Source organism: Panthera tigris, chromosome A2, assembly GCF_018350195.1.
Source record: "Panthera tigris isolate Pti1 chromosome A2, P.tigris_Pti1_mat1.1, whole genome shotgun sequence".
Classification (NCBI taxonomy): domain Eukaryota; kingdom Metazoa; phylum Chordata; class Mammalia; order Carnivora; family Felidae; genus Panthera; species Panthera tigris.
The window spans coordinates 100,420,802-100,443,456 of NC_056661.1; the positions used below are offsets into that span (position 1 = coordinate 100,420,802).

The window sequence follows — 22,655 nt, forward strand, 5'->3', positions numbered from 1 at the left end:
GTTACCCAAGAGAACAAAGCAAACCAGTATAAATTTCATATTCCTAAATTAGAATTGTGGTCCTCTTGTTAGAATAGATATTGCTCATGCTTTGAAATTAATATGATTACATGAAATGGATGGTACACAGAAAACATAGCAATTTGTGGTAATTATGTCTACACAGGCTAGTATGTTGGCCAGACACCGTGTAGAATTAATCCCAGGGCAGTGTTTCCTACTAGCCAGTCCCATGTCAATTGAAGTTAGGAATTTCAATATTCCTGTAAAAATATCTTATTAATTTTCAACTTGTCACTGAACCTTTCTTTAAATGTTTATGAAAACATATGGGTTATTTATACTTACCTATTTTATGTGCTTAACCTACTCTATTTGTATTAGTAACATGGAACTATCTTGAATCCAGCTACCACACACCAAGACAAATCTCCCCCTTGCTGATAAAATTTTTGATTTCTATAATACATAGTACAAGTATCTCTCTTTAGAGAAGAAAATATGAGTGCAATTTCTGGCTCTTTTAGATAATTCTGAATTTGTAATTTTCTTGTATCTTCAAATGATTGCGATCAACATTTTCTTTCTTTCTTTTTTTGTGGTTATTGTTAAGAATTAGCAGTGTATGCCTTAGTTGCATAGTTTTATCCTTCCCCACCTTATAAAAAAAAACCTTTTGATCCACATTATTATGATCAAAGTTATTATGAAGTTAGGGGCACCTGTGTGGCTCAGTCGGTTAAGCGTCCAACTTCCGCTCAGGTCAAGATCTCATGGTTCATAAGTTTGAGCCCTACGTTGGGCTCCATGCTGTCAGTGCAAAGCGTGCTTGGGATTCTTGCCCTCTCCTCACTCTCTGCCCCTCCTCAGCTTGCGATTTCTCTCTCTCAGAATAGATAAACTTAAAAATAAAGTTATTATAAAGTTAGTGTAGAACTATAAGCTTAGTTAAAGCATTCCTTTTCAGATATTGTACCCAGTTCTGTAATCCTGGAGAGACTGCTGTTTGCCCATGGAGTCTCAGAGGTGACTCTACTGTAGAAAGCTAGGTGAAATTAAACCATTAGATTTACCCTGGTGTGGATGTGAATCCCATCAGTTCCCAGAAATTCTCTGGGTTCTGTACTTTGGTGTGGTAGCTAACTTTTACTTATTAAGACTTTTCATTTTAACTAAGGCTTTTAGATTTGAACCCTTAAGTTCATGAATGTAGGAAGCTTATGCTTTTGAAATTATCTGATCTATTTAATTTAGCTATATTTTGGTGCTTTTACTTTTCAGAGTTAAATCTCTCTTCTTATTTTGGCTTTCACCGAAGTAAAATAGAAAGATTCATTATTCTCTATTTTATGGGAAAGTATGAAGAAACCATTACTATTTTCACCATAAATACTTAAGATCTTGAGGAACATGGTTAAAAGGAAGCCATATACCACACCATACTCAAAGTAAATGCCTAGCCTTCGAGAAGCTTTTGTGATCTTTCATTTTCCATTCATTCCCTTAAAATGAAATAGTTACCTATAATTTCCATTAATTTTCATTATCACTTTATATCTTTTTGTTTCTGAAGTGAAATGGTATGCCAACTAATTTTATTTTTCATTAAAAAAAACAATGTTTTTAATCCCAAATGCATTAATTAAAAATGCTTTGCAGTCTCCCATAATACTCACAAAATATCTAAGACCTGAAACTCTGATACTAAAAAACATTTTCATTCAATTTGAATTGTATTATATAATAAATATAAGATTAGAAAGTGTTTTATTTATGCTCCTTAAAGTATACTTAATGATCTATTGTGAACAGGGTGGTGTTATTTTAGTGGTTTCGACCATGGAACACTTGGGTTTCATAAAACCAATGGTGTAAAAAAATGTTCAGGAACACATCATATAAATTACTGTTTAATAGACAATGATTTGTCCGCGAAGAGTGATTATGCCTTAAATGAATATTGTTGCAAGGTCAGTCAAAGAGAAAAGTTGACGTTGGCTGATTGATAGCATAGCACTCTGGAGGGCACAGATATTATAGCTAGAAATAACCCATAATGGTATTAGATTTGAAGGAAAAATAGTATAATTTAAAGGTAATTTTTAAGGTACAAGAATGTGGACTTTCCAAGTCCACTTTTAGTTTGTTACACACATTTCTTGGAGAAACACTGGGAAAGATGTCACGTCTTCATCTTCAGAATTAATTTCTATAAAGTCAGTTTTGATTATGTGGATCCTAAAGTTTTAGCTTCCCCAAAGGTCACCTTACTCAGTTTTGGAGGACCTGGGAACACCCACGAGTTCCCTCCCATACAATTTTTGCAGTAGTAGTTGTGTTCCTGAAATCTTGTGCCACCATTAGGAATGGATCTTTCATTGTGTGCCCATGACTGGAGAATTGATTTTTCGGATAAATTGTTTCTATCTCCTGATAAAGGAGAAGTGGTGATATTTATTACAAAGGGCTTTGCCATTTGGTATTGTCTTTTGAGAGATAGTATTGTCTTTTGAATATTCTGGTAAAATACATCAAATGGATTTCTGTGTTATCCTTCCCGATGACTTCAGTGCATTCTTTTGGGCTTTCCAGATTGCAGTTGGGGTTTTCAGTGTTATTAGTTCAGGCTGCACTTAAGTCACTGATATAAATTAGTCATTTCTCTCCTTGGTTCCCAGTACGAATGTTGCATAGTATGACTTGAGAAGCATAGTCTTTGGAGATGCCTGCTAGTCAGACCGTCTTCCTGAGAATGATCCCTTTTTTCAGTGTTTTAGATTTTTGTAGTTCAATTTTGAGATCACTGCATTTCTTCCTCCTGAGTCCCAGCACTTGTGCTCAACCATTGGTCTTCAGGTACAGCTCCATTTTTCCACCTCTCCAGTTTGATGAAGGTAGATGTATGTGCCTCTTTGCCTGTGAGTTTCTACTTCTGTCTTTATCTGGAAGAGTTCTGTTTATTTAGATTGTATCTGTTCACTCAATACTTTCAGGTTTAGTTGTCTTTATTCATTTTGTTCTAATGTGCTCTTCAGATGATCTTATCCATGCAGGCCTTCTGATATGCACAGAACCCTTATTTATTTGTTGTTTTTTTTTTTTCACAGAACATATTTTTCTTCATCTAATCAAGTTCCTATAAATGTTTCTTCCAGAAGTCTTATTCTTTAAGAATCAGTTCTCTCTCTTTGAATCCTAAAGTTATTTCTTAATGTCTTCATATAAAATGACAGGGCAAAATAAGAAATGACAGACTTGTACCTCAGTGGGTTGAGATGAGAGTCACTGTGTCACTCAGAGCTTTTCCACAATTTGGAGGGCAGGTGTCATCCCCTAACAAGTAATCCAGCATGGCTGGAGCCTGGCTTCCAATGGCTGCCTAAAGAGATGGTCACTTCTCCTCCCCTTGTGTTAGAAAACAAACTGAAAACAACTGGGGTGGCCAGAGGTCACAGGGCCTCTGGTTTCCCCAAAGACCCCTCTGCTTCTCCTGAAGTGATGGCTGCCTTGCTCCGTGAGGGTGTGCCTTGTCTTGGCTTGGTCTGCACCCCTGCCCCACAGGTTCTGGAAACCTACATTTTGAGAGTCCTGGTGTCTTCTGGAGAAAAAGGAGTTAAGCTCACAAAAATGTATAATTTTCACATATTAATTTAGGAGAAACTCATTGTCTACTGAATCAGACATCTGGGTCTGAATCTCTGCTCTGCTACTTGCCGGCTGGGACTTTGGTGAGTTAATTAACCTCTCTGGGCTTCAGTTTCCTCAGTTTTGAAAGGAGGATGATGACATGGTCTCAGTAGGGCTGCCGTGATGTTTATATCTGATAATTGATGTGAACTGTGCAGCCCACTGCAGGGCACAGAATGGGTGCTCACTCAACAGCAGTTTCTCCTTCTGACCAGCAGAAAGCCGAGGTTTCTGCCTAAGCCTGTCTCCAGTTCTTAAGTTTGGGTTTTGTATGGTCCATTATTTAATCTCCAGAGCAGATCATCTAGGTCATGTTGGAGGATCAAAAGCCTCAAGAAGGACTACCGCCACAGTAGAAGTAAAAAGCAAAATTAGTAGGAAACACTCAGTATTACTTGATTTATTTAACCTATGACAGTTTTATTCGTTCTGATGACACATCAATGGTTGTACCATTATTTTGATGTATATGCTGAGATTTACACAGTTTTAGTGACCCTTACACTTTCATCTAACAGAAAATGATTGTTTTTGCTTTGTTTATCTGCACATTTTTGCTAAACTGGTCTCCTTGAAGCTTGGCATATTGTCTTTTTATGTGTACTAATATAAGAAAGAGTGTCTAATGTGGGAAGGTTGCATAATTTTATAGTAACCCAGGTTTTATGATAAAATGTAGAAGCACCATAATATAAAGTTGGTGTATTCATTTCTTTTGAGCTAATCCTGAGTATTTTCTTTTTCTTGAAGTGTGTTTCTTTCTTTGCCTCTCCTCTCTTTTGCATGTTCTCAATAAGCGTCTATATATTTGACTTACAGAACTCATCCTGAGATTTAATTTAGGTTTTCCTTACTGAGTGGTCCTTCATCATTGGTAGGAAGCTAGCCTGAGTAATTCTCATGGCTTATTGGACCATATCATTTCCTGCATGTTATCTGTATTGAATTACAGTAGGAGATCCCAGTGAGAGACCGTCTACCCTACTGTCCGGGGGCTTGGCTTCTGAAGCTCATTAGACCAGAGTTCAAATATGGTATATCTAACATTAATTAGCTATTGGTCTTTGGGCAGGACACTTACTATCTTTTTGCCTCAGTTTCCCCATGTTTAAAACGGAATAATAATGCCTAATTTATCAGATTGTTATAGATTAGATGAGATGATGTATACCAAAGGCTTAGCCCAGCATGTGTATACACTAAGTCCAAAGTAAACATTAGCCATTATTATGTAATGGAAGATACAGTGTTATTAAAACGTTGTCTTACTAATCACCTTAAACCAAGCAACAACATAATCCAATTTTTCACGTTATCAATTGAAAACATGGATTCTAAAATCCAAACTAATAGAAAGCCAAACTAATAGAAAAATGTCATTTTGATATGTATAGGATTATAATTATTTTGAATTGATAAAAGTGTCTACAGAATATTAAACAATAGTTAGCTATTAAAAGAACTAGTGCACTTTCTTAAAGATGTTCAGCATATGACCAAGACATAGAGTAGGCATTGGAAGGATTTACTATACTTTATGAAATTTTTCCAGTATGGGATCTGACTCGCTGAACTTGAAAATGAAACAAACAAAACAGAAGCTTGTTCTCCCTGTGCCCATGGTGCCAGAAAATAAATCACTGCTGTATTCGTCAAGTCATAAAATTTAAATCATCTCTATTTGAGTTGGATACCTTAGGGTAGTATTTGATGCTAACCACTGGTTCAGGCAGGATCTGGTGACATTTAATGGACTATTGTTCAAGGTCAGTTGACACTAGGTCATTGCCTCAATATTAAAGCATTACGAAATAATATGAATGTAAAAAAAAACTTCCATTAAGCACTGGATATAAATGAACTTTATATGTCCTTCTAACCAAATATACTATGGTTTATGGTTATGTGACAAATGCTATGCATTAAGAACATTTTCTTGCTTTAGCTTTACCAATAATTTGCTCCTTTTTTGAGCTCTCAGGGCTGTGGCTACTTAACAACACATGTAGGCATTTCTTTATGTGCTTCTCCTGCTTTTGTGTTTTTATAGGCCAGAAGCCCCAGCCTTCCTCCTCTGTGGAATGCTGCTGATGCTCAAAAGTGGCACTGTCTTTGCCCTGGACAGTACAGTGCCAGTGTTTCATTTTGTTTTTTGTTTTTTGTTTTTTTTTTACACCTGCCATGTTCAGTTGCCTTGACACAGCTGCATTTAGAATTAGCTGGTAGCCTGAGTTTCAAGGTCAATGTTCACAGGTGAGATAGAGTTCCCAGGTGAGACAGAGAATGGGAAAAGGAAATAAAAAGGAGAGACGGGCTACGGAATGGAATCCTGTTGTTCGAATTCCTTAGCGAGCTGGCAGAAATTTTAGGAGAAAGGGTAAGAAACTAGTTTTACTTCTCGGCCCCATTATTCAGGCCTAATATCTGAATGAGTTACAAACTTTTAAAATGAAGTCTTTCAGATGTTGGTTAATTATTACAAAAGTATACCTTAAGTAGCTTAGGCTATTTATTTTTAACTAAGAGCTTAGCCTAGTTTGTGAAATTAACAACTTTTTAATTTGACAGAGTGCAGATGAGACCATACACATACTTAGTAATGAACTGTATCAGCAGGCATTCGAGGTCTCACCGAGCAGTTAGTCTCTGTCTCACTGTCATTATTTTGCTTCGCCTCTGTGAAATTCACCATATTCGCAGTAAGTTGCTGTAACGTCAGGTGAGATCTGGCATTTCTCCCCATTCCTAACATCTGCCCTTTCCATGTTGTGCTCAACAAACTAAAACAGTTCTTTGCAGCAAGCGTCAGTAGCTCAGCCAGTGTTTCTTTGAAATGATTATTTACTCTTGTGTAGTAAGGTTTAACCTCAGTATCTTTGCTGTCTAAAAACGGTCAGAAATATCAAAGCTATCAAAGCTAAATGGATTCTTCAAGATCCATTTTTCTCAAGGAAGCTGACTGGTGTTTCTAATGACGCAGCAGGTTGAGCAAAACCTTCAGAAACTTGGGATATTTATATTAGAGTCAAAAGCAGTTGGTATTTCTTGAAATATATACATAAAAATATATACATAAAAAATATAAACATAAGTTTATACTAATCAAGGTATTTCATGATCTTCTGAGAAATTATAGGATTTTCCAGTTGCCACTTTGGAAAGATGATGAATTCATGAACAGTAGAAGAAATGACCCCACTTGTCATTGATTGGTTCAAGAAACCTATAAAGATGTTCAGATTGTACGTCTTTGTACCAAGGGGAGCACAGGAAGGTTAGCCAGGGCTTGCCTGTAGAGAAATCTGAGTAAAGCTTTGCAGTTCCTGTGTCAATGGGGAAAATAGGAAGGCAGCTTAAACAAGTTAAGACTGCTAAGTATCTAATTACTATGTGGTGAGCCCCCTTTATTTCCCTCTAATAGGAGCATAATTTTTAAAAGTTCTTGAAACCCTGGAATCACTACTACTTTCAAGGCATGAGGCATATTTGAAATTCTGAACAGCAGGCTAAAACTTTCATTTGAAAACTGGTCGGTAGCAAATTTTAATACGAAGCAAAAGAGTTCCGTTATTTCGTCCAAACCTGTATATTTTTTACATCCACCTGAAAGATGTTGTGTGAGAATTCACGACTACCCTGTGTGTCACATATCAACTAAAAGTGTCCTGTTAATCCTCCTTCAAACTGTTGTAAATTTAGCTTTACACCAGTTCGTATAAGATTGATGTTTTCTCTTCACAGCTTAAGGTAATACTTTATTTGACCTAAATTGTTTCAGATTTTAAGTTGGGATTGGCTTTGGTGTAGAAATCTGAAGAATTTTGAAATTTGGTGAGCAAATTCAAGTAGGACATTCCTTGTGTAACCGTTCATAACACTGTCCACTCTTATAATCTGCCTTTTGTATTACTCTTCCCATTCTGAAGCTTCATAACCCTTTTTATAGCTTACTACCTATAGCAATCAATAGATTTTGTAATCGTTTCCGTTTCTCTGGACTTCATCCAGAGTCCGTTTATGTCTTGACATGTAGCTATGAGAATTAAAGACAGTTTGCGAGCAGAAATAAATTTAAAGTCTTCCTCAGCTGAATACTGAAATCAGGAATTCACTGTTTCTCTAAATCCTTGTTAAACCCTGATTTTTAGGCATGCTTTTTTTTTTCCTGCACTCCATTCATTTGATGGAAACATTAATTAAGTTAATAGCATGGCAGCGTCTCCCACTGCCACTGTGAATCCCTGAGCAGTAGTGCACGTTACATTAACTTCTTCAGGTTATAAAGCCCCCATTTTGCATGGTGAAGCAATAATTTCAGGGAATAGTGCTTAATGAAGTTTCCCCAGGTGTTTAACTTATTAGAAGTTTGAATCCTTTTAAGTGCAAGGAAAAAAAAATAAAGAAGTAGTTTTTTTTAAACAATTTTTAATACAGTGAATGAAAACAATTACAATGAAAGCTGAGATTCTCCCCGCTTATTAAGCCAACATTAACTTGAATACACATGACACCACTGGCTTGCTGAGAAAGAACTGTGAACTTTTCAGTTAACTACAATTAATATGATAAGGACCGAGCACAACCTGCATTTCTTTTTCCTCAGATATGGGACTTTTAAATCAACGGACTAAAAATCCAATACATTTATAAACTGACAAAATAAAGTGGGTGGATCAGTCAGTTAAGCGTCTGACTTAGGATCAGGTCATGATTTTGGGGTTCGTGGGTTTGAGCCTCAGGTTGGGCTCTGTGCTGACAGGAGCCTGGAGCCTGATTCCGATTCTGTGTCTTCCTCTCTCTCTGCCTCTCCCCTGCTCATGCTCATGCTCTTTCTCTCTCTCCCTCTCTTAAAAAAAAAAAAAAAAAATTAAACTTAAAAAAATAACAAAGTGATTTTTCTACTGCCAACTAAAATATTTAATTTTTTTGATGTAATGAAACTAACCACTTTGTAATTAGAATTCTTTGGAAAAAGCTTTCTTACCAACTGACTCTTAAAACTTACCATAGTGATAAAGTTGTTGGTTAATTAGTTACTGACGTGAGCCACCTGTCTTGTGTAGCATAGAGCCTAGTACGTAATAGATGCTCAGCAGAAGTTTGTTGACATGTTGACGATTCACATGGTAATGGCCTCTTTCTGTGTAACAGTTCCTTTTTATAGTCAACAGGTGTTTTTACTACATTTTAATTATCTAGGCTCTAGCACTATTTAATTATCTTTCTAAAAATTTTTATTAGATTTAAATGCAATGTGAACATTTGTACTAGGAAAACATACTAAAATAGGTTTATGTTTGAGCTCTTCCCCTCTTTAAATTGCTAAAACATAGTTGACATACAATATTACATTACTTTGAGATGTACAACACAGTGATCTGACAATTCTGTACATTACTCGGTGCTCACCACACTAAATGTAGTTCACCATCTGCTAACCATACAATTTTATTACAGTGTTATTGACTATATTCCCTGTGCTGTACTATTCATCTCCATGGCCTATTTACTTTATAACTGGAAGTTTGTACCTCTTAATCCCCTTTACCTGTTTCACCTATCCTCCTTCCAACCTCTCCTCTGGTGACCTCCAGGTTTTTTTCTCTATATTAGAGTCTGTTTTGTTTGTTTTTTGGATTCCACATGTAAGTGAAATCATATGGCATTGGTCTTTCTCAGACTTAATTCACTTAGCATACTACCACCTAGGTCTATCCATGTTGTTGCAAATGGCAAGACTTCATTCTTTTTTATGGCTGAGTAATGTTCTAGTGTGTGTGTGTGTGTGTGTGTGTGTGTGTGTGTGTGTGTGTGTGTATCATATCTTCTTTATCCATTCATCTGTCAGTGGACACATGGCTTGCTTCCATATCTTGGCTATTGTGAATGCTTTCCCTTTTAAACATGTTTCCATATCTGGGAAGATAAAAAAGAAATTGTTACAATGGTTGCTTTCAGGGCCTGGGAATGGGGTGTTGGTAGAGAAGGGAACTCTTCACCAGTAACTCAGGAAATATTTATAAAGCACCCATTAGATGTCAGATACTTTGCAAAGTGTTCGTTATTTTGGGAGTATCAAGATATAGTCCCTGTCATCATGAATTTTATAGTTTCATAGCCTGGTAGAAGAGCCAGGCATTTAACACACACACACACACACACACACACACCCGTGTGTGTGTGTGTGTGTGTGTGTGTGTGTGTGTGTGTATCCATTTGCAACAACATGGATAGACCTAGGTGGTAGTAGAGGAACCAGCATGTGCAAAAGCCCAGAGGCAGTGGGGATTCTGACTTCCTGAAAGAACTGAAAGAAGACCAGTAACACTGAAGTATGGAGAGGGAAGCAAAGAACACGGAATGAAGATGGAGAAGAGACAGGTCACAGTATACAAGGCTTGGTAGTTTGAATTTTGTTCTAAAGTACAAGGGGATATTATTGAAAGGTTTTTAAGCAGAGGAGTAATGGTATCTGTTTTGTTTTGTTTCTTTTTTTTAATGTTTATTTACTTTTGAGAGAGAGACAGAGACAGAATGCGAGCCAGGGAGGGGCAGAGAGAAAGGGAGACAGAATCTGAAACGGGCTCCAGGCTCCAATCTGTCAGTACAGAGCCCGATGCCGGGCTCAAACCCACGAACCGTGAGATCATGACCTGAGACAGAGTCGAATGCTTAACTGACTGAGCCACCCAGGCACCCCTGTTTGTTTGTTTTAACTTGAAGACCTCACTCGTTGTTGTTGAAGAGAATGGATAGGAAGTGGCCTAAATCAATAATAAATAGTCTAGGCGAGAGATGGTGATAACTTGGACTAGGATGGTGACCATAGAAATGGAGAAAAATGGATGTGTTGCGTATGTATTTGGGGACTTGGTGATGGATTAAATTTGGGGACAAGGAGGTACCCTAGAACGAATCTCCATTTCTGCTCTCATGAGCCGCAGGGTAGAGGTTACCGAAGTCCAGAGAAGGAGAAGGTTTGGGGGTAGGGGGGAAGATCAAGAGTTCAGTTTTTAGACAAAGTAACTTTTATGTAGTAATGGAGGTTTATAGCAGAGGTTTGGGCTTCTAGTGTAAATTTCAGGATTTACATCTCTGTGAATGGATGTGATTACATAAGGAAGGCATGTTGAGAAAGAGAGCTGGGGAACTCTAAAACTTAGAGCTTGAGTAGTGTAGGAAAAAACTCACAAGGGGCTGAGAAAGAACAGCTGGAATCAAGAGGAATATTAAAGAGAATGGGTTATGAAAGCCAGGGTGGAAGTGCTTTGGTAAGAATTAGGCCCATCCTTGTGTATAAATTTGTAGAATTGTAGTAAGTCTTATAATTTATGTGCATGTATGTTTTTCCTAGAAAATGCCTTTTTATTTATTGGTATCCAAAAAACAAACCACAGTGTAACTAAAAATGAAGTTAACCAATGAGATGATCTTGGGTGGACTCTATTTTAGACTACTTTTTCTGAATGTACAGTTACCAAAGACGTGTTCAAACACCTGTCCAAAATACAGAGTGGGGAATATACAACATGCAGAATGCAAGTAGACAAGATTTTTATAAAACCTGCGTCCTGTGTTCCATGTATTATCATTAACTTGTCTCTGCTGGTTGGATTCATAGAGCTTTAAGGTACATAAATGTTAATGTTGAATTTAGTTTTGGTTCTTTCCTTGTTCGTTCTCGTGTGCCAAAACTTGGCAAAGTAAGTAGGGATTGCCATGCATACGTGTTCAATTGCTCCTTCTTATCTGGGTAATATAGCTGAACCAATCAGACTCAGGAATGTGTCTGGTATTCCCTGAGCCCTTTTGTAGTTGCAGTAGCTGATGCTACTGAATTATCTTGCTAAATGATAGGCTGTTTGCTGCCGGAAGGAAGAATGTTCTAATGGAAAGACCATGGACTTGGCTTCAATCCCAGCTCTAATTCTTAGTCCTGCAGATTTGCACAGGCTACTTAATCTCCTCATCCTCCGTTTTCTCATGTGTGAAATGCCTATTCATAATGAATACCTACCTCACAAAATTTTTGTGAGGGTTTACTTAATAAAGCTAAGTGTGTAAAATGCTGAAGAAAATATCTTTAACAAAGCGTGCACTTCATAAATGTACTGGTTTTTAAAGGATTTTATAAAAAATATAGTTTCTGGTGTCTCCTAGCCCTTGCATTTATGTTTGTCAGTAATTATTTCTCGAATTTAAAAAGATTACAGTTCTTTTTCATCACAGAAACTGAGATTTCACCAGACACCATAGTGTCTACATGATCATAATTCGTTAAGACATAATTTATGCCTGTATTTGTTGCTCTGTTCCTCAAGGTGCCTCTTCCAAGTCACAGCTTCTTAGAAGGATTAATTCTTTTAATTCATGAACTTAATACAACCAAAATTTTCAGATAAAGTGATTTTCAAGATTGTCAGTTGAAAAGCAAATATATACGAATAATCAAAGATTTGAAATTCTGTGTTCACTCATTTAAAAGAATCTTGATGGATGAGAAAGTTAGTATTTGACATTTAAATTTTTCTGGCTTCTGATGTTAATGCTTTATTTGGTCTAAAATGGCACTCTGATGGAATATTCCTGTCTCTGTTACAGTAGACTTGCTGTATACTAAGCCCATCAAAGTGATAAACATGCAAGTATAATCATGTTAAATAATAATTCTCAGTATATTAGGGAAGACTTGCAGAGAAATATTTATGGTAAAGCACATAGGTTATGGAGTAGGTTGTTTTTGCTTGGTCTGTATGTGTATATGTACATTTACATTCCTGTTGAAACCTGAAAGAGGCGCTATATTTTTAAATGTTATTTTTAGTTTTTCACATCAGTGTGCATTTCTGTTTAAGTATCTGTCTAGAATTGGTCCAGAAGCAACATAATCAGATCTAGTCTGGTGAGTCAAAATGAAATGTATACAAATTCACATTCTTAGAAATAAGTTGATCTAAAATCAAAGCAAGAGAAAAAATGTGGTGTGAAATGTTACACAGATTCCACCACAGCATAATTGGCAAAGGATAGTAGAAATGCTATTTGTTAAAACTTGAATTACAACAGTTGCTTAATTTTCTCACAATAGGATATAGCAAAGCAGTTAAGAAACATCATCTGTGAAAAACAGCATTAAGGCAGGTTAAAGAACCACAAATACAAAGTATATAAATTATAAAATTGAAAACAGAATGTTCAGTAATAATTGATTTTTGATGTCCTTTATAGATTTTTTTCTTGTTACACTGATTGGTTTATTTGAATAAATTTTCCAAGATCATGTTAATATTTTTCATCTGTACATGTATGGGCTTATAAAATCTTATAGATTTGGGATTTTCCTACTTTGGATAACATGAATGTACTAGAGAAGTACTTTACTAATAATTAAGTTGGATTTTTCTGTTTTGCACTGTTGACAAAAAATTCTTTTATTGTGGTAAAATATATATAACATAAAGTTTTCCACTTTAACCATTTTAGTGATACTAACGACATTTACAATAATGTGGTATCATCACCACTATCTATTTCCAAAATTTTTCATCATTCGAAACAAACTGTATTTTTAAAAATGAAATCTTTATTAAGATATAATTCACATACCATGACAATAACTTACTTAAAGTGTACAATTCAGTGGCTTTTCATACAATCATAGAGGTGTGCAGCCATCCCCACAGTCAACTCTAGAACATTTTCATCATCCCCAAAGAAACTCTACCCTTTAGCAGTTAAGCTTCATTTCTCCACAGGTTTCTATCTGAATGGGTTTGCCTATTCTAGACATTTCATATTAACGAAATGATAGAATATCTGATTTTTTGTGACTGGCTTCTTTGAGTTGTATATTTTCAGGGCTCCTCCACGTTGGAACATGTGTCAGCACTCCATTCTTGTTTATTGCTGAATACTATTTCATTGTGTGGCTCCACCACATTTTATTTGTTCCTTAGTTGATGGACATTTCGGTTGTTTCTACTTTTTGGACATTAAGAATGGTGCTGCTATGAAATTTGCATACAGGTTTTGTGTAGGCATGTTTTCATTTCTCGTGGTTCGTGCATAGGAGTGGAATTGCTAAATCAAATGGTAATTTTATGTTTAACCATTTGAGGAATTTCCAGCCTGTTTTTGCAAAGCGAGTGGCCCATTTTGCTACCCTAGTAAAGTGTGTGGGGATTCCAGTTTCTCCACATCCTGGCCAGTACTAATCGCTACTGTCTTTTTGATGATAGTCATCCTAGTGGTTGTGAAGTGATACCCACAGTGGTTTTGATTTACATTTACCTGGTGCCTTAATGATGAGCATCTTTTCATGTGCTTATTGGCCATTGATATGTCTATTGAACAAATGTCTATTCAGATCTTTTGCTCGTTTTTAAAATTTTTTTTAGTGTTTATTTTGTGTGTGTGTGTGTGTGTGTGTGTGTGTGTGTCTGTGTGTGTGTGTGGGCGCGCGCACGCGCATACACGCGTGTGTGGGAGTGGGCGGAGGAGCACAGAGAGAGGGAGACAGAGAATCTGAAGCAGGATCCCACAAATCAGTAGGCTCATGACCTGAGCCGAAGTCGGGCACTTAACTGACTCTGTCACCCAGGCGCCCCTGCTCATTTTTTAAGTTGAGTATTTGTTTTTCAATTACTAAGTTGCAGAAGTTCTTTATATATTCTAGATACAGGTCTCTTACCAAATCTGACTTAGAATTTTTTTTTCCTATTCTGTAGGTTGTCTTTTTTGAGATTTGATGGTTTCTTCTCTCCTATTCCTAATGACATTTCTCTGGGCCAGCAAAGTCCTGTGTTCTGTGCTGTAGCATTTGGGAGGCATTTATTTTGGTACTTGCTACTGTGCTGGACACTGGGACCAAGTTCTGGGAGTAGGAGATGGAACTCACTCTCTGTAAGCTTACCATCTAGCGAAAAGGTCACAAAAAGTTACGTTGTCAGGAAAATCACTCTATGTTTACAAACCAGGGAGAGTTTATTTGACTAGATTAATGATAGAAACTTGCAAGTAGCTGAAGGAGATCAGCTTGAATATCATTGAGTATATGTTACTTCGTGGTGTGTAAAAACTAACCTAGTACAGTGATTTCCAACAAATGGTCTGTTGCGCCATGTTTTCCACTGCCCCTCATCAGAGCCCTGGGCCCTGGAAGCTCATCACGTTGGGTCATTATTTTTGTCATTGACTAGGTGGTTTCTTCTCCCCATTTACTCAAGTCTTATCGGATTTCCAAGGCCTATCTTAAGATACCTCATGACAGGCATCTTTCTGATAACTGATGATCTTTTCTTTCCTCAGTGTGCTTTTGAACCTTAAATGTGTCTTAACTAATAGCCTCCTATATGAATGTTTGGTTGTCCTCATAGCTTGCACATATTCCAGTTCAGACCATTGATTTCTTTGGGACGCTACCCATGGGGCTGAATGGAAGAAACATGGTAAAACCAAGGGATTCTGTTCTAATTTTGCAAAATCATTTGGAAAAGTGATAAAGGAAAACAAAATCTGGGAAAAATCAGATAGCAGTGGGTTAGCAGACGCTGACTTGATATACTTCATTAAAAAGCTATTATGTTGAGTTAATGGAAATGAAAATATACAAATTTAGATATTGTTTAGCCTGTTGAGCATGTCCGTTCCTTAAACCCCCATATTTTTCATGGGATATGCACTTTTAGTAGGCTGACATAGAACTCTCATATGTTTAAAGTTTTCCATTTCACACATGTTGTCTAAATATGTGCATGTAGTTTTTCCTTTAGCTACCGGCCTAATAAAAGCCTCTTGTGAATGCTTATCACCTTGTAAAGTAGTTACCAGAGCTACAGTAAAATTTGCCTGCAAGTGAAAAGGCTTTGACTTCCCTAGAGGGAGAATAAAAAACATATGAGACAAACAGCAGCAACCGAAATTATCTGGTGTAGAAAGTGGCAGGATGCCAGCCAAATGCTCTGTCCCTAAAATGGTTTAAACCTTTATCTCAACTCACTAAAAAGGCCACCTTGTTTAAGGAACTTCAAACACAAACTTGGAAATGTCTCATTATTTTGGTACAGTTTACACAAATGATCTCCCCTTTTATTGCTATCTTCAGGTATGAAGGCCCTAAAGGGTTAGACGAATTTTTTAAACATTCCTATTTCTTTTTAATTTTTTTTTTCAACGTTTTTAATTTATTTTTGGGACAGAGAGAGACAGAGCATGAACGGGGGAGGGGCAGAGAGAGAGGGAGACACAGAATCGGAAACAGGCTCCAAGCCATCAGCCCAGAGCCTGACGCGGGGCTCGAACTCACGGACTGCGAGATCGTGACCTGGCTGAAGTCGGAAGCTTAACCGACTGCGCCACCCAGGCGCCCCTCCTATTTCTTTTTAAAAATGGTGTTGTATAGTTGTTACTGAAAGTTGTTGCAGTGTTTATTTTAGATACTTCAATGTATCTAATTAGAAATGATGTCGGTTTGTTAAGTAGGCAAAGTGGCCTTCAAGTGCATGGTGAAAAATGAGTAATGAGAAGCCTTCATTAGCCATTAGGCTTAGGAGGACTTTTCTCTAAATAATAGAGATGGAAGGGGTTCATAAATCTTACTGTTTTGGAGTGACCAGGGGAGAATAGACCATGCTATGTAGAGATATTTTGATGTCTGTCCTAGGGCAGGGGACAACTCTAGCCTTGTTTTGCTCAGAAGTATTGGTACTTTTTCAAAGTTACTTTTTAGAAGGTTCACTCAGCTTTTTGCTTTATAAATTTTAAATTATTATTTTTTTAATGTTTACTTATTTTTGAGAGAGCATGAGAGGGGAAGGAGCAGAGAGGGAGGGAGACAGAAGATCTGAAGTGGTCTCTGTGCTGACAGCAGTGAGTCTGATGTGGGGGCTCGAACCTACAAGCTTTGAGATCATGACCTGAGCCAAAGTCGGATGGTTAATGGACTGAGCCACCCAGGTGCCCCCAATTCTTTAAATTCTTAAACCCAGAGAGTCCTAGTCTTAGAAAACCCGATTATAGATAAATGCTCTATTCCTGAATAATCACTATGATTTTTGCTGTAATTATTAATACCACTCCATTTGAACACTTTGTGTCTTACAGAGTGTTTCATACATGCTACTTAATTTTGATTCTTTGAGAAATCCTTGGAATAAGGCAAGACAAACACTTCTCTACTGGTTTAGGGATGTGGGAACCTGAGGTTGAAACACACCAAGTGACTTGGTAGGGGCCACAGGGTAGCGGAGGATGGTTTTCTCTCCACCACTCTACAGTGCCACCCACAAAGCTCCAACTCTTAGGGGTGCCTGGCTGGCTCAGTCGGTAGAGCACGTGGCTCTTGAGCTTGGGTTTGTGAGTTTGAGCCTCTCATTGGGTGTAGAGATTACTTAAAAATAAAATCCTTAATGGGGCGCCTGGGTGGCTCAGTCGGTTAAGCGTCCGACTTCAGCTCAGGTCACGATCTCGCAGTCCGTGAGTTCGAGCCCCGCGTCAGGCTCTGGGCTGATGGCTCAGAGCCTGGACCCTATTTCCGATTCTGTGTCTCCCTCTCTCTCTGCCCCTCCCCCGTTCATGCTCTGTCTCTCTCTGTCTCAAAAATAAATAAACGTCAAAAAAAAAAAATTAAAAAAAAATCCTTAAAAAGAAAAAAACAAGAAAGCTTGAAATCTTAGGTTATTGTGATACTTCACAGTTATGTAATATATTTTTGCCAAGAAATAATAAACCTTTGAACCAGTCAAAACTGCCAGATGGGCTGCTGCCATTGTAGTAACTCAAAAGCAGAGATGGATGTTTTGGGTCTTTGACCTCTATGACTGAGCCCACTAGGTCAAGATTTCTGGAAATGGGTAGTCTTCATTGTTGTTTGCCAAATTACCCTATTTCTCTATGTAACTGAAAATCTGGCCTTCATTATTTTCAATTTAACAGATAATTTTCCTAAAAGGAAGAGAGAGTTTGCTTGTGTTCTTGGAAGAAAGTATAGTAATTAAATATAAACCATTAAGTTATCAGAGAATATGCTGTTTCTGGGCCGAAAAATAGGAAAACAAAATGTAATCACCTAACAAAGCATATGTTTAAAGCATATGTTGTATTGTATTCATTATATGTTATCTTTTATATACAAATATTTTATTATTGGTCATATATTTATGTAATAAAGTTACATGATATAATAATTCCTGAAACCAAATTCTGTTCCATCGATTAGAACATAGTATAATTCAGTACCAATTCATAAATAAATACTTATAAAACTATTATGGAACAATGATAATTTGAAATAGCTGCTATAAAACAAATGACCAATCCTGGAATTGGAATATAAATGAATCAATCTTGTTAGAGCTGGCAGAATTTGTTAAATGTTTATTTCTTTGAGAGAGAGAGAGAGAATACATGTGCACACAAGCAGGAAACGGGGAGACAGAGAGAGGGAGAGAGAGAATCCCAAGGAGGCTCTGTGTGGTTAGCCCAGAGCCCAACATGGGGCTCCATCCCATGAATCGTGAGATCATGACCTGAGCCACAATCAAGACCTGGCTTGATTGAGCCAACCAGGTGCCCCTAGAATTCTCATTTTTTAATTTTTTTATTTTTATGGGAGCTGTTAAGGTGAGCTTTATTTTTGCCTTGGACTTACATTTACAGTAAAGTAATCCACATTGTGCTGTGGTGGGGCATTGATAATATAATAATGCTGATTCAAACATTTACCAAATTTTATGTAATAGCTATTGCCTTTTTATACCTGTTTAAATGCTATATATCATGTTTTCTTTTGAGAATAATAGTACATTTTAATATGTTTTCTATTTTTAGAAAACTTTGGGGAAAAAGAATATTTTTCACAATAATACTTTGGGATTAGCTCTGTCATTCTAGAACCAGTCATGGTTATCAATAAGTCTAGAAACCACCAAGGTTCCCAGATTCCTAATACCTCTATGCATCCCCTTTTATTGCTGTGCTACAGATCTCCCATCACACAAGATTTTCTTATACTCTGGACTTTGCTTAAATCGATGTGATTGCACTGATTTCTGTATTTGCTATTTGGATTTTTTCCTTTTTTTTTTTTCCAAAATTTCTCCCTTGTTAGTGCTTTTAAAAGTTCTAGCCTGTAGCCTTTCCATACTTGGTGTTGGTATTTTACAATAGATGTGAAGAAAAATTGTATGAGATTCCAAGGCAAATATTATCAGTTATTTTTTTAAGTTAAAATGAATGCTGTAACAATTCCATAGTATATACCATGAAATTTAATGTGCTACATTAACTTAAACAGTTTTAACATTTTTTCCTTGAAGGACTCTTTTCTGGGTTTTTATAATCTCTCTTAAGTGAGGATACAAGGTGGTTTAATTACTTTCCAGCAATGCACACTCTTAACAGCCAACATTCCAAGTTAAAGCTATGTGTCTTCTTGGGGTTTGAACTGTTTCCACCTAATCCAAGGAAAAATATTTGAGGGACATTAGTTAATGCATTTTCCAGGAATGGGAGTGGGTAAGTATTTTTTTCATAGCTTATAGAATATTTAGCAATTTGAACCTCTAATATTTAATTTTATAGCGTTCTCAGTACTGGTGTCAAAGGCTTCCTCTAGAAATAGTGAGAAATTATGTGAATTCCCTTCTTGGTATGTTTAGGAGGGCAGGTCATAAATCTTAGTTTCATATTTTTCTAAAATGAAACCAGGCATTGATATTTGCTGTGATCTAATATGCAGATACAATGAAAAGATTCATAAACTATAAAGATTTTTGAAAGTTGTCACAAAAGGTCACATAAACTGAAACTGTTGTGCAGAAAACATCTAAGATTTAATTACTCTTTTCTGTGATATTTAAGTTCTGTTAAAACTTTAATAACATTAAATACTAATGAAAGGACCTTATGTGTCTCATTTGCATTCATAAATATCCATGAAGGATCTCTTTCACCAGAGTTATTCAATCTTAGTCCAGGACGAGGTCAGACATTGATTATGTTTGACAGTCTTAACAAAAGTGAATGGGAAAGATAGATTTTCCTGTATTTTCCGGCTAGAATGGTGAGGGCACTGATCTTGAATATATAGTTTGATATATGGAGAGGAATATTAACACAATAGAATGATAACGGTCAAGTACAACCATAATGATTACTAGTTATTGAGCATCTGGTAGATACACCAGGCCACATAACAACTCTTTATGTGTTTCATGTGAAGTAATTGAAGCAAACATCTCAAGTTCAGATGGTATTACACCCATTTGACCGAATATGGAAACTGAAGTTGCAAGAAATGAAAAGACATGTCTAAAGTTTCCCAGCTGGAGGCCATTTTGCATACATTGGACCTCACTGAGCCAAGCTGCTTGTCCATGTTTGACTACCTTGTGTTCAGAGACAGAAAAGTTATTGATAATATGTAATTTATTTGGCTCAGAAATGTTTGTGCTTTTAAATTTGAATTAGCTGTCTTTTGGCAGTTTGCGATTTGTAACATGATGGAAGATAGTAAAACTCCACTCAAATTAGTATGACTATTCTGATTTAATCTCCTCTGATCACTCTCTATTTCATACTACACATGGATGCCTATTTTTCTTATATTTAACAAACATGTATATAGCCCAGGTGTGCATCAGGTGCTGCCCTGAGTATTTATGAAAATGAATTCATTTAATGCTCTCAGTATCTCCATGGAGATATAGGTATTAATTTTTCCCCATTTTACAGATAAGATAACCGAGGCACAGAGACATTAAGTGACTTGCTCAATTACAGGTAGAAAGTGGCCAAGCAGGGATTTGAACCCAGTCACTTTGGCTTCAGAGTTTGTGCTCTTCACTGTCTGTTTTTCAGATTTTATAGAATATGGTGAAAGCAATAATTGTTTGAAACTTCTTCCTGGACTGAGAAGTGTAAAGGGGTAAATAGAGATAATAAATAATGTAAATAAAATATTTGGTAAAAATAATAACCCCCAATAAGACCTTGGAATTCTTTTTAAAAATGGAAGAAGAGCGGCGCTTAGGTGTCTCACTCTGTTAAGTGTCTGACTCTAGATTTCAGCTGAGGTCATGATCTCATGGTTCATGGGATGGAGCCCCACATAGGGCTCTGCACTCACAGCGTGGAGCCTGCTTGGGATTCTCTCTCTCCCTGTCTCTCTGCCCCTCCTCAGCTGGCATGCATGCTCTCTCTCTCTCAAAATAAATAAACTTTAAAAAAAATCGGAGATGAATTTTGAAAACAGCTATAATTGTGTTAAAATCCAGTTGAGCCTCCTACTTTGTAGGGTCTGTTTGATGTTGTACAAGCTCTTCTTTATGGATATAGCTGACCAGTGTGCACATAGTGTCATTATTGTTTCCTGTGTTGTACCGCTAGTTACATTACTTCCACTAATGAACAAGTATTGAACTCTGTGACGACTATTTCATGTCATCTCCACTTACATGTATCCATATGTAATAAATGAGAGACATTTCCTTTGGACATACGGGACAAATGAGGCTTTTAGAGTTGTTAGGTTAAAATAGGACTGATGTTTCTATAGCTTTAGAGAGAGAGAGGCTGGATGCATCAATTGAAACAATGGATTGGTAACACTACAACCGAAGAAGTTTCTGAAGACGACTTAGAAGTTTTTGATTAATTAAGATTTCAACTTAGATGAATTTCAGTTTTGGCAAACACAAAGACTAAGCGATCCGAGCTGTGCAGTGTGGGAAAGTCCAGGAATGTAAATTAGACTTTGCTATGAGACGTTCTAGAAGTGTACTCAGCCTAAAATTGAATATTTATGTGGGAGTGGAGTGACAGGTGGTCACTACCCCAGCTCCTCTGGGGGTGGATTAAGGACCTTTGGTTTAAGCTGGATCTTCTAACTACTCTGTTTACCTGTAATCAGTCAAGTTTAGCAGGAGCTAATTTATTGGATTTAGGTTTCAGGGCCCCTTCCTTACACCAGCCACTTCCAAGGATTTGGGAGGGTCTCTGGTTCTGTGTTCGCATGGCCATATTATTTTGCAAAATTTTCAAAAATTCTTCAGAATTTGAGGATATTTAAACCACACGGTTAAAACTGCTGGCTCTACCCTGACCCTCCTTCCATCACTTTGCTCACCTGCTGCATTGCTTTGGCGTGATCACAGGCATTGTTGCAATCTGGCTAGAGGGAAGTTGAACTGGGAATAAATATGTAACTTTAACTTCAGCTTGAAAGATGGTTTGGAATGTTTCAATCAGACAACTGAGAAATCACAGATTCCTAATTTAGACAAATATGAAGAGTTATTTTATTTTTTACCTTAACCTTTATTTATTAAAGAACTGAGAACATTCAGATAATAGAACATAAAATTAAAGCAATAAAGGTGAATGATGAAATAGAAATTATTCTGATGGCAAAAAGTATATTATACCCCCCCCCAAAAAAATCAGATTCTCCCCAAAGCAGTAATTCAAAAAGTGCTAACTTTTGAACAGAAGTAGCAAGTAGGCTCGATGAATTGTCTGAAAATGCAGTTAATGAAGAAGAATGAATCCTATGAATCCCTTGGGGAAAGAGCTGTGTTGCTTGGCTGACTTGACCACAAAATACAAACACAGAAAAAGATAACATAAAACTTGATAATATGTGTCTATAATGAGCTTTATAGTTCACCAGTGTGTTCAATTCAAAGAGTATTTAGGAGTACTCCCCACATAAGAAACTGAAAGTTCGCAGTTTATATATGAAAAGAAATTGTATGGAAGTTTCTCCAAATTTGACAATGGTCCTAAAAATTTACCTGACAGGAGTTGTGAAGTTAGAAGGTTTCTTAAACATATATTTGTAAACAATAAGATTTCTATACCCAAAGTAGAAGAAACCCCAAATTCTTCTTCCTTTTTTCGTGTGGAACGTTATATCACAAAATTGGTATTTGCCAAAATGTGCAGAGTCAGAAGTTTAAGGAAGGAAGTGT

At 36.8% G+C, this 22,655-nt stretch overlaps 1 protein-coding gene and 1 pseudogene across 1 annotated transcript in view; one reads left to right on the top strand and one right to left on the bottom strand.

Annotated features, from left to right (window-relative positions):
• UMAD1 (UBAP1-MVB12-associated (UMA) domain containing 1) overlaps positions 1 to 22,655 on the top strand; it is a 216,857-nt gene that overhangs the window by 74,282 nt on the left and 119,920 nt on the right. The gene's annotated exons all lie outside the window — the stretch shown is intronic.
• On the bottom strand, positions 1,771 to 21,843 carry LOC102962783 (annotated as a pseudogene).